This window comes from Lutjanus erythropterus, chromosome 5, assembly GCF_056507025.1.
Source record: "Lutjanus erythropterus isolate fLutEry1 chromosome 5, fLutEry1.hap2, whole genome shotgun sequence".
In the NCBI taxonomy this organism is placed as follows: domain Eukaryota; kingdom Metazoa; phylum Chordata; class Actinopteri; order Lutjaniformes; family Lutjanidae; genus Lutjanus; species Lutjanus erythropterus.
Window position 1 is genome coordinate 4259663 of NC_139321.1, and position 13580 is coordinate 4273242.

General features: G+C 40.4%; 1 non-coding gene across 1 annotated transcript; it reads left to right on the plus strand.

Moving 5' to 3' along the window:
* Window positions 1-936: 936 nt before the first annotated feature.
* trnas-uga (transfer RNA serine (anticodon UGA)) lies at window positions 937-1018 on the plus strand. Its single transcript has one exon. It is a non-coding gene; the product is annotated as a tRNA-Ser (tRNA).
* The last annotated feature ends 12562 nt before the right edge of the window (window positions 1019-13580 follow it).

Sequence of the window (13580 nt, forward strand, 5' to 3'; positions counted from 1 at the left end):
GCAGATTAAGATTAGGATACATTCATCAATGCAGCGGCGGACACAAATGCATTACAGCCGGGGAGTAAACAAGGCAGCGGCCGCCGGGTGAATCAATGTGCATAATTAAAAGGATAATATGGAACAGCCATCCGTCACTTGGCCATAGAGGTGTCCACTATAAACTGCAAATCGCTGGGCTGGATGCTTGTGACTGTGGACTAAGAGAAGCGGATGGCACTACATATATGTTGGAATTGTATCCTCAATACTCAGTGTCTGATATAGATCTGTGAGCTCTAAATTTCTCTGTCTATTCAGCTTGTCATCGTTCCAGATTGTGTTATTCCCAATCCAACAAGCAGTTGCCCTCAATGTGTTGCCAACTTCAGTCACCTGATCCCACTGCCTTCCCCACACCTGCGACTCATTCCCCAAGTACCCATCCAGTATTGTGTACCTATCCATTTTGTGCCTGTCTTCCACCTGCTCTGTTTTTTGACCCCTGCAGCCTTGTTTTTGTCCCTTTGGACTGTTTAACTGTTGTCAATCTCTGCCTGCCTCAATGACTATGTAAACTTTGCTTTAATTCAACTGGGTCTAAACCTTGTTTTACTGAACGGACCATGATGTGTAATGTGATGGTCCTATATCCAACACGTCGTCACTCCCAACTCTCAGTCAGTGACTGTACACTTGGTATGCAGTGCGTGAATTTGATTTAAGATCCAGGGCTGTAAATTATTTCATTTGTTATGTTATGGTTGAAGTAATATGGCAACATCAGGGACAGCATCTAATGAGGTTGCAGGAGAGAACCACAAAGAATTAACATTAACATTTTGCTTGCATACAAAAAACGTGCACATATTGCACTATGCAGCAAGTGTGGGCAAAAATTACAGAGAGAGACGCAACACTTTACAACTTTTTTTGACCTTTGAAGAAAGTACAGTAGCTGTGATGGCCGAGTGGTTAAGGCGTTGGACTTGAAATCCAATGGGGACTCCCCACGTAGGTTCAAATCCTGCTCACAGCGAGGATCTTTGCCTTTGGCTGCATCTCAGGAGGTAGAGCCCCGGCTCCCCGAGTCTTCATGTAGAAGTATCCTTGACCAAAATACCAAACCCCAATTTCCTCCCTGGGCACCACAAATTGCTCCTCCACAGGGTAGAGCAGAGTGCGACTTTAATGTCCCAGAGGGGCTTCACAGACACAAATGTATATGATTAAAACATACAATACATCATACCCAATGCATCACAGGACTGTATCTCTAACACTGACATAAATGAATCATGGGCACTTCAGTTATAGGTTGTTCAAGAAACCAAAAGCAGATGGAACAAAAGATAATCTGTCTATTATTACCACCTTTGGAGAGACTAAACCTCCACCCTGATGGAAGCATCTGGAACTCAACATGTGAAAAATGCTGAGGGTCCAAAACAATAGTCTATGCCTTTGTTATGAACCCCACTTCATACTTATTAATGAAGGTCATTAAACTGAGCATATTTACAACCTGGTACAAGAAACAATTTGGTCTCTATGGCTAATGTCCAATAAAGCTACTAGACAGAACGTTCATATTTGAGATTGTTTTTAGGCCATCGTGGACACTGAGACAGTGGACCAGACACGCCTCCAGGGTTTTTCAGAGCAGAACTGCTCATTTGTAATGATTTTGAGACCTAATTCTATATACTTACATACAATTTTTTTAATCATTTAAATTCGGCTCGGTGGTTAATAACATGTTTTTGCGGTGTGGCAAACTCAGAGCACACATTTATTGTTGCTTTACACTTCCTTTAAAATAATCCAGGAGAATAAAATCACATTAAACAAAATAATGATGTAGACTCTAGGGAAACGATAACCAAAAGTCTTTGGTACTTTGGTACTGCTCGTAAAATACATCTAAGTAACTAAAAAACAAGAAAGAAACATAAACAAGAGAGAACTAGACATTTTTAGTCATTTTTGTACATTTAAAAATCTTTTGAATGTTTTGCATGTTTATTTTGATGATTTTTTTTTCAATGACAAATTTCCTGGCGTTGATCAGTTATTATGGTTTACTGACTTATATCCATTAGCAGAGGTAGTACAGATTTTTTAGGTATGTGAAATATCTTAAGATTTATAGAGATAAAAGTGAAGCAGTGTATCTGCTTAACTAAAGTGTCATGTTTAATATATCCAAGTCAACACACAGCAGGCCTATAGTGCAGTCTGCATTACTGAGCCTGTGCAGAACCCTAATAGAATCTAATCACACTCCAAGTCACATGTATGAATCGTGACTAAATGCTTTTTCATTCTATCACTGCTGATGATGCTGTTATTGATTGACTTTTCTTTTAATTTTTTAAATTGTCGTCCTCTGATGGCCGTAATATTAACCTCAACTACACTACAGCACGTTGCCTTGGCAGCATGAGCGTCTCCTGTCATCTCAGCGCAGCACATTGGAAATGAATAGTTAATGAAGAATGTAAATGTAGGCCGATGCAGATGGCATTATCAATGTATACTTCCAGTGTAATCACATCAGAGAAGAAGCGTATGTCACAACAAAGAGAGAAGAGGAAGTGAAGGAGAGAAAGAGACGGGAGGAGAGGGTGAGATTGAACACTCTCCAACCCGAATGTGAACCTTCTGCCCACTCGGCTGAACTCTGCGGTCATACAAAGTGAGCGCTACCCACTAGGCGAAGTGTAATTTAAAAGGATGGTGCTGACCTTTCCTCTCTTTCTCTGAGGCTTGGAGCAGCTTGATGCGTCCATTTTAAAACCACTTTCTCTCTCTGGCTCTCTCCCGCTCACATTTTTTTTCTATTTCTCTCCTCCAATCCCTTTTTCTCTTCTCTTTCTCTCTTCCGCTCATGCTTTCCTCTCTTCTGTGGCCCCATGTAACCTCCATCCTGCCTGCTGGATGCTGCTGCATCTTCACAATGTATCCAACCTGTGAGTGGATTAAAAATAATGAATGTGTGTAGGTACTCCAGGAGATGAGTACATGAGGGAGTGTGTTGTTCTGACATACACTGAATTCATGTTAGGAACATTTCTGTCAGCAAAAAAAATCATCTCAGAGGATCCACTCTTGTTCAGGCACCTGAGGATGTGCCCACAGGCTTTGGAATGAATCTCTCCATGACTGGCAGGAGTCAGGTCCACACTTTGCAAAGTCTCAGCTATAAAACCTTCAGTTCTCCCAGTGCACCATTGCACAGTGCCAAAATACTGTTTACTCTTCACTGTTGGATGGAGCTGCCAGTAAACAACATTTCTTCCCGATATCAAAATTTGAGGAGTCGGTTACATCTTTACTAATGGCCCAGATATGGTGGTGCTGGTCACTTCACCCATCTGTTATATGTCCAATACTTTATTCCCAACAAGTCGTCCAAATGAACAGAATACGATGTTTGTTCTTCCTTTCAAAAGGACATACAGTATTTGGTAGTAGTTGCCAAAATCAGCTAGGTGACGATATTTGTCAAAACCATTGCAATCACTTATATTACATACAATACATACAATATTCATATTTGGTTATATTTAGGATCAAAAATCAATTGGTCAGGTTTAGGCTAAATAGTACCTGGTTAGATTTTGGCACAAAAACTTCTTGGTTAGGTATAGGCACAAAAAATGCTTGGTTATATTTAGGCGCAAAAAGTACTTTGTTAGATTTAGGCACAAAAACTAATTGGTTAGGCTTAGGCACAAAAAGTACCTGGATAGGTTTAGCTACAAAACCTTACTGGTTGGGTTTAGGCACAAACTACTCTGCTAGGTTTAAGCACTAAAACTTGTTGGTTTGGATTAGCACAAAAAGTACTTTGTTAGATCTAGGCTCAAAATCTACTTGGCTAGGTTTAGACACAAAAAAATCTTCTTGGTTAGGTTTAGGAGCAAACATTTCTTTGGTAAGTTTACAATAAATCATGGTTTAGGATGAAAACAGACCCTTTGTGCAATTACCAGAGAGGCTCTCTGGTAATTGCACAGACAAGGCAACAAGACATAGTTCACCATAGCTCAGTGGCAGCAGCCAATCACAGCGGAGTAGTGTAGAGTAGGACTAGGCGGAACAGTGTGTGAAAAGGGCTGTTTAATTCTGTGATGTTATCATGTGAATGGTAGTTTTCTCCTCTGTCTCAGTGCTTGTGACGTACTCAGAGTTCACTGTAGGTGGTTCTACCTGCTGTGTGCATTTACGCATTCAAATACTGTAAAGAATTCTCTGGTCCAGTATTGAAAAGGAATTAATTATTAGAATAAAACCATATTGATCAGTTGTAGTCAGTGAGAACTCTCCATAACAAAAAGAGGATGCACTAACTATAAAATATTGGAATCCTAATAAAAGCCATCAAAGAGCACTATTGGCTATATACAGTATAGCAGCAGGCTAAAGTTGTGTCCAGCCGTGTGTTTGCACTTGAGAACTATCCGCCTGACTACTGGATCATTGTGAAAATACATTTCTCTGTAGCGATTAACGATTGCCGATGAGGATTACACAGGGTGAAATTAAGTGCATTATGGTGTATTTTGGCTCAGTGCATGGCCATACAGAGAGGGATTGGCCGTTGAATGGAGGGAGCCATGTTGACACACTTAGTGGAACATAGATTTCCTACAGCAGCCATTCATTTGTTGTTATCCTGCAGAGAGCTGTAATGAATGAGGGGAAAAGTGGGGAAAATGGTTCACCAATGTAATTTGTCTCTCAGAGTGGCTGGAGGTCAGCACAAATTTGTATCTGCCACTCCCTCCCTTTGCTCTCCCAGACACCCCGTCTTCCTCTGCCTTTTCCTTCCATCCAGACTCATTTTATCACTTTACTCACGGTAGCAGTGTGGCTCCAGGGATGGTCGTGTCTATCTGTCTGTCTCTCACTTTGGTCCAGGCTGAAATGTCTCAACTACTGGATGCACTGTGTCCGATTGGTTATCCGCTGACTTTCCATCTACCTCCATAAACAGGTTCAAATTTCCACCAGTCCAACATTTCAGTAAATGACAAGATACATTTAAATCTTTTCCTTTCTTCCTTCCTTTTTTTTAAAACTTCCTCTTCGGTTATATTTCTCTCCAATCTCTTTCAATCCATTAAATGCATGGGTGCTTTTTCAAATACTGACACAGATTAAGCCAGAGGTGTGAACCCGACTTAAAATCACCTGAGACTCCACTTGACAAAATCGTCCTGGGCTTTAACACCAAAGACTCATGACTTCAGTTTGACTTTTTGACCTAAAAATGCTTGTTACCTTCCCCCAAGACAAAAGTGCTTTTCCCTTCATTTCCTGAAACAGGTGACATTAACACTATTCATTCTCAGCAAGTCGACACTTAATTCCCCTGATCCACTTTGCTTGAACCAATCCAAAAACATCCAATCAGGTTGCACGATAGAACCACGAGGAATTAACATTAAGTTACTGAGCTCCAGTTGGAAAAATGATTTCATTCATACAAAAACTGTGTCACAATTTACAACATTTTGCAAAAAGAACAGTAATTCAAGACTGTGTTAAAATGGCATGACATTTTGTAAAGAGTTTATTATGATGTGTTTAGTTTGGGACATGGTGCTTGTCAGTCTAGAGTTGAGAATATGGCTTACACACATACATTAATCAAACATTAATTCTCATTACTTTTTGCTTACTTGCTTACCTACCACTTTTTTACTCCCATGATACTTTGTCTGAGAGTTTCCTGTCTGCTTCCAGCTGGTTACCTGAGTCTGGTGGTGGGTGGACACTGAAATCACGACACGAAAAAGTAATTGTCTCTCAAGAACAATGTAGTCTCAAGAACAACAACAACAACAACAAGATGCAGCTGCAAAACTTGGTATTCCTCAGGTTTTCCTTGTGTAGTCGACACAAACAAGAAACAGTCCGCAAGTGGTGGAGTCACGTTATGTCCCCTTGTGTGGCGAAAATAGTGACGCTGTCTGTTTAATTGCTTTATATTCAAGTGATCGCTATACACATGCTAATTAGATGGTAATATTCATGAGAAATAAAGAAAAAACACTGTGTATACAATATAAATGATTCTTTTTTATGTTTTTAATCTGACACCCACCATAATTCACTAGATGGTTAATAAGTCCACTGTAGGAAAGTCATGAAGTGAGAGATGAAGTGGTTTTATTTTCACAGCAGAGCATTTGAAAATGCCAGGGGGGTGAAAATGACCCCTTGGCTGGAGTGGAGTTAATTGAATGAAATGAATGAAGGTTGCAGACAGAGGATGCACACAGAGGCTGTAATATAGTCCCTGGTTGCTTAAGACCTGAGGTATACATTTAAATTTTAATTACGCTGTCTTAATTGCCTCTTAAAAGGTGGTTGTCAACATTCTCTTCTCTTCTTTCTTCCTGACTCTCCTGTTGTCCTTTTTTTGTTTTCCTTTTTTTTCTTCACCCCTCCGTAAATTGTGTGTCTCTGTTAAAAAGTCACACACAAACATACGTACACATTTATACACTTTCCCTCCAAGCAATGTCACGTCATCCTTGATTATGTATGCTCTGAAGGTGACAGACATTAAGGGAAATGTGTGTGTGTGTGTGTGTGTGTGTGTGTGTGTGTGTGTGTGTGTGTGTGTAGATGTATGTGTGGAAGCGTGTGTGTGTTGGGCTGTAAATGTGTTAGCCATCTTTCTGACATGATGTCATGATAAACAGCGACTATGATTTCCTAAATACTGCATTGTCTGCATGTAGGCCTGTTTCCAGACACTGACTGTCCAGCAGCAGGAGCTTATTGTGGAGGCTGTGTGTTTGCATGTGTGCAAGTCCTCCCCCTTTTTCCTGTGGGTCTCATCTCTCAGGAACAAACCTAATCTGATGAGCAGATAACATATCCGTCATCATTTTAATGCAGCGCAGTGTGGTGTCCAGCAGCTCCCTGCTGCAGGTCAACGCAGGGAGAGGAAGAGAAAGAACGTGGGATGTAGGAAAGGGTAGAGGGACAGATAGAGAGACATATTCACACAATGAAGTGTCTGTGCCAGCAGCTGTGTGTCTTATTCTTGGAGGGATAATGCACCCGCGGGGGAACACGGGTGACATTTCAGCTGGCACGGAGAGGAACGCGGCACCCAGCTTCACAGGGTCAGCGATGGGATGTAATGGAATATGATTGAATGTGATGAAGGAAAATGGTGGTAATAGCAGTGGTGGTGCAGTGGAGGAGGTGCTGTGCACTCACTCATACGAAATGATGTGGGGAGACTTGATGAAAATAAAGTCCAGCAGATGGACAGATGGATGGAAAAGTGTGAACCGAATCAGAGTGCTGATGAACTGACAAGAGACGTGATGAATTCAAATACAATTTAATCTACATAAATATTTCACAGACAGATGAGAGCCTGCAGCGACCCTGCAACAATTCAGTCATCACATTTACATCGTTCTTAGTACAATACACACACCCTAATGTGTACACAACAATGTGTACACAACTTTCCTGAGAGCACAGTAACATAATAATGTCATCAAAGTTCTACAACAGAACTTTAGTAACGTCACGAGTGATGTAATATTGACGTGGGTGTGGCCAATAGAGCACATCTTCTGTCATTTCAAATTGGCAGGAAGATGTTTTTTTTGCCAGAAAGGGGATTAAGTGATCAAATTTATATTCTTTAATCAATCCATCCATCCATCTTCAACTGTTTCTCCAAAATTGGGTCACGGAGGTCACAGTTCCAGCAGGGGACCCCAGACTTCCCTTTCCCCGGCTACAGTGACTGGGGGATCCCGAGGCGTTCCCAGGCCAGGGTGGAGATATAATCCCTCCACCTACTCCTCGGTCTGCCCCGTGGCCTCCTCCCAGCTGGACGTGTCTGGAACACCTCCCTAGGGAGGCGACCAGGTGGCCTCCTTGCAAGATGCCTGAACCACCTCAGCTGGCTATTTTCTATGCAAAGGAGCAGCGGCTCTACTTTGAGTCTCTCACAGATTTATATTTCTTTTTTATTTATATTATTCCAAATTTGTTTTCAGCATTTCAACTATTTTCTTGACATTTCAATTTTATTTTAAGCATTAAGATTTTTTTGTCTACATTTACACTTTATTCTCGACATTTTTATCTTCAATATTTTGACTTTATTCTCAACATTTCAACTTTTTTAGGTATTTATTTGATAGGACAGCTGAAGTGAAAACAAGAAAGAAGTAGAGAGAGTCAGGGGATGACATGCACCAAAAGGTTACAGGCGGAAGTTGAAACCACGGCCACTGCAGAGGACTCACAGCCTCACAGCCATTTTCAATATTTCAACTTTATTCTCAACACTTCAATGTTTCGCAACCTTTCAACTTTATGCTGGACATTGAAACTTTTTTTCCCTCATCATTTTGACCTCATTTTAGAGATCTCAACAAGTCTAAAACAGTGACATAAGACACAGAACCCTTTTGAACAGTCCTTGACAGAGGGCTTATACATTCATGTATAACGTTGTTGGTGTCCATCTCTGCAGAAAAATGTCCAGGCAGGTGGCAGGTGTTTTTCTATGATTATAATACATCAATGTCGTGATTTGTCACAATTTTGAATTTATTTTCACCATTTCAACTTTCTTCTCAACATTTTGACTTCATTCTCAACATATCTTTTCGATTTTTGTTTTTTACTTAATTCTCATCAGTCTTGGCATTTCAACTTTTTTCCCCTCAACATTTCGACTACACTTTCAACATTTTGACTTTTTTCTCACCATTTTGACTTCAGTCAAGACATTTTGGCTTTAAGTCTTGACACGTTTTTTTACTCAACATTTAGATTTTTTGTCACTATTTCAACTTAATTTTCAACATTTTTCAACATTTTGACTTTCTCATTTTTTTAGCTGTATTTCAACTTTATTCTCAAAATTGTAACTTTATTCTCAGAAAGCAAGTTTTAATAAAATTTCCTTTATTTTGTCTGACTGGTCCTAATCAGGTTCAGCAAGATGTGAGTTTCAATAATCAACACATGCCATTTAAAATCCATTCTCTTTAACAAGACATTGTGTTTACATGATCTCCTCTTGTGCTACATTAACTTCTGCACCCAGTAAACATATCCTTCATGTTGCTGCTGCTGTTACTGTTTACTCTACCTGCCACACTGTCTGGATAGAACCAAGAGGATGAGAAAACAACTCAGCTAGAAATGACAAAGACCCTCCAGATGCACCAGCATCCACCTCCATCAGCTACAAAGCTCAAAAACTGTGTTTACGTTGTGTGAGTGTGGCTAACAAAGGGTCCACTCCTTCTCCAGATAAGACTGAAGCTGACAAAGAATACTTTGTCTGGGATGAATTGTGTTTGGACACTCATACAGCTTCAAGAAGCAATCGTGTTTAAACAACTTCTGCCTCAAAAAGATTTGAGGAAGGAAAAATGATGTTTACTCTCAAAGCATTTTGTGGAGGAATGAATCATGATTGGACCCACATGCTGCTTCAAGAAGGTTTGTGGAGAAGTGACGACATTTTGGTGTCTGTCTGCTGTTCAGAAATTAAAAATGCAGTTTGCAGTTCAAGTATTCTAACAATAAGAAGCTAGCAAATGCTTTTAACAGTAAGGAAAAAGGGATGGGAGAACGTAACATACGATAAAAGCTGGTGCCATTCAAAGATTCCTTGCTGTGTCAAGTGGGTCATGAGACAGTGACAATAAATAGCAACCAAAATGCAAACATCGAAGTATTTCAGAGCTTGGAATAAGACGGGAATGTCCTCAATCTAAGTAGTTTCTACAACTATAAAGAGCCATGTTCTGTTTTTCATCAGTTTTACAGGGAAGTTAAGACTTATAACGTTATCCAGGGACTTGTTCCATATTCCTAGAAGGTCTTTATTTCTGGCTCTTATGGGGAAGCCAGAGTTTCTATAGCGGTGGTTCACAAACTTTTTCCAGCATGCCCCCCCTCAGAGGCTGAAAAAAAGTTAATGCCCCCATCCCACAATTATTAACAATTTCTGGAGAAGTAACGTACTTAAAAAAAAGATTTAAAAGTTGGCTCTATGGCCTGCAGTGTGGGAACCACTGGTCTATAGGAAAGTGGTAGGAGTCAGACTTGAAACGCACTGTTTCAATACGTGTCAAATGAGAAAAGAAAAATTAGTTTCATTCAGTTTGACAGTTTTGAAAGTTTTGTAGTTATAAAGTAAGCTTAAGTAATCCTCATATCAGTGCAATAATAACAGAGGGGAACACTTGGGAAATATGCCCCTAACACTAGAAAAATAATCATGGGGATATCGCCGCCTAAAAAAAGAAATATGGCGATGTCTCTTAATCTCCGATCATTATTTTGTGACTCATGAACCTACACTGGACACATCACACAATTGAGGTACATTCATTTTCCATGTCAGCAGGTTGGCTACCTGCTGCGATATGATTAATTTCACTGGGAATTAAAAATAATTGTGTCCCTCCAATGTAAGCCTGCTTCAAATGAAGGCCTGTTATCTTCTGCAGTTCAGGTAAATAAAGTCACAAATTTATGAAATGCAGTTTGCTTTTTGGTGAGTCAGTAAAAACACATTCATGACTCATTTTAAGTCAGGACCTTAAGTTTGTGAAACGCTGGCCTAGACACGTCTTTTTTGATTAAAGCTTGAGGTATATAATTTAATATTGTAGCGACGTTTACCATTTTATGTTTGATACTGCAACTGTTACTTTTGTTAGTGTTTGGAAAATGTCTGTTCAGAGAGTTTGGATGGTGATGAATGTTGTTTATTGTCATTTTTGTGCTGGTTTATGATTTTAAAGGTGGTAAATACAACATTTAGCCTCATTAGATGCCAGCAAACGTAAAGATACAACAGAGTAGTGCCTTCCTAAGCAAAAAACGGCATCACACTCCATGTGATTCAGTTCTCATTCAAACTTCCCTGCTTAGGAAGGAGCTCCAGCATGCGAGTCTCTCTTAGTCTGTCCTATGTTTTGGCGGCCTTGTGAGTAACTTTACTTTTTAACTTTTGCAAGATTTGTATGTGTTACATGTTCATTTTAAAAGTGACATTGTAAGAGTTGCTTTGTTTAAGATCTTGGTAGGTTAAGAGAAGGAAAACTTGTGGTTAGGGTTAAGATAAGATAATAGTTTGGGTTAAAGTATCACTCCTGCGAGATCTTTCATGAATCAGGGGTTTCACGAGCAAAAAGCAAAAATCTTTCTTTTACAACTGAACGGTCACCAAAAATATTTTAAGCAAGAAATATATAACTGAAACATTCAAAACCAGTGTCTCATCCTGACCTGGTAACTCGTGATAATTCACAGACATTATTGTGAGCGGTTTCATGTAGGAACTATTTTCTTTCCGTGGTAGAATCTACCAGAACTAGTTCTGTGGACTACTTTGAGTAACTGGGTCATAATCTTTCAAAAGAGACACTGATCTTGTATTTTTCAAATGCATACTTTTGAATACCACAAGCTGAGTGCCATTTAGTCCCATTATTATATTGGAGAGAAGGCAGCCATCTCTACAGCTGATATCTCTCTCCATTTCAAGATGGATGGATTTTGGGGTGAGCTGTCCCTTTAACAACTAACCCTCAATCCATTTCAACTGTCTGATTTTGAGTTTTTAGTGTTGGCAAAAAAATATTGCAGGAATCAAGCCTAAGGAATATTTTGAACATGAAAAGGGTGAAAGGGTAGATTTAGAGTTCTGGGTTTAAAGATCTACCAGGATCAGATTTCACAGCCCATATTCATCTCACTCTGCTTTAAATACAGACTAATGAAAACCAGTGCTGCGGATGAGTAACCAACACCATCTGCCAAATATAACGAAGGGGATTATAATGATAATTCTGGTGATGGTAATAATCATAATGACTTTGGAATGAATTATCATAGTTATGAACTGAGAATCACGAGAACACTGGAGGAATTACTAATAAGAATTTATGAGGAGGAATGGAAGCTCCTGCACAAGGACAACGACGATGATGATGATGATGAACAATGCAATGAGGAGGAATGACTGACTGGTTGCATACGTTTAGAGCGACGGTGCTGACGATGATGATGATGATGATGATGATGATGGCGGTAGCTGATAACTGCAGAGAAACCGCTGCTGGAATGGGCCTAAATTGGTTGCGATATATGAATTGAAACATTCCATTTCTGATAATTGATATTTAGCTCAGACACTTCTCGGTGATTAATTCCCCTCATTCCAGTTTCATTTGAAGGGCCCTCGTCCATGCCAATTCACCAAGTATGAAGTATAATCCTCGCTTATTACTACTAATAATATCGTTCTACTGTCTGCATAATAATTACTTCCACTGTTAGGCTGCAATTTTCCTCTTGGTGAATTACTCATTAAAGAGCTTGTGTTTAGGATATGGAAAATGAAAGCATAAAGTGATCACAAAGAGGTAAAATATGGCCTGTGTCGGCCTTGGGTTGTAGACCCTCAGACCAACAAATAAGCCTGGACCTGTGGAAAATATGATAATACATCCTCGACTACAACAGTCATGGTCTTTTTTTCTCTAATTGGGATAATTCCTCAAAAATTATATTTCTGTGAAATTAAATTAAACTGTTTTTGCTCAGGACCCTCCAGATCCCCCTCAAGGGCCCCCTGGAACCCCCATAAAGACCTCCCAAAGGACCCCTAGAGGTCCCCAGGACACGGTTTGGGAGCCGCTGCAGATAGCTGGAGGCTACTGAAGTTAGTGGGTGTACATGCTGTGGCATCTCTAAGCTGTGGAACAAAGGGTAATACATCTCAATTAGAGATAGGGAAGCACAGTCCATGTCCCTGTGTGAATTAGGCCTGTGACCAGAGCCCCCTGTGTGTGTGTGTGTGTGTGTGTGTGTGTGTGTGTGTGTGTGTGTGTGTGTGCGTGTGTAAATCAACCCCAATTCCCTGAGCCCGTCGGCCAGCTGCTGTACAGCAGAGAACAGGAGGCCTGTGTTCCACTCTTGCCCAGTCTTGATTGCATGAACCGGCCGTCTTGTCTCTCCTCTAACCCTTCAACCCTGTGGCCCATTAACAGGACTGACACCTGAGACAGGAGGCCAAGCAACACACACACACACACACACACACACACACACACACACACACTTTTCTTAGTACAGTATTTGTGGGGACCTTCCACTGATTCTGTCGACATTTATTCCCCTACATTTGTGCGATTCTTGTGTTTCTGAACTTTGTCTGGTGATAAGAGGTCACTGCTGTAAAGTGATCCGATGAATAATGCAGTGGAGTCTTCAGTGAGGTCACAGACTGACAGCAGCTTTCACATTCCCCATAAAAAACAAGCACAGACTTTTTCATTTTGGAGAGACGGCGACTGAGAAAGTTTGGTGTTCTTTTCATCATATCAAATGATTCATTTTTTCCTCCAGTTCCTGCCAGTGGTGCTCCTTTTCTAAGACCAGCCGCAGACAGAGTGTGCCCAGTCTGAAATTGGGTTCACGGTTGTTTGAACTCGCCAAGTCGAACTTTGGAGTCAAAACTCATGAGGACAGAAAGATGCAGGACATTCAGTTTACAGCTGGGACAATGCTTTTGCCAG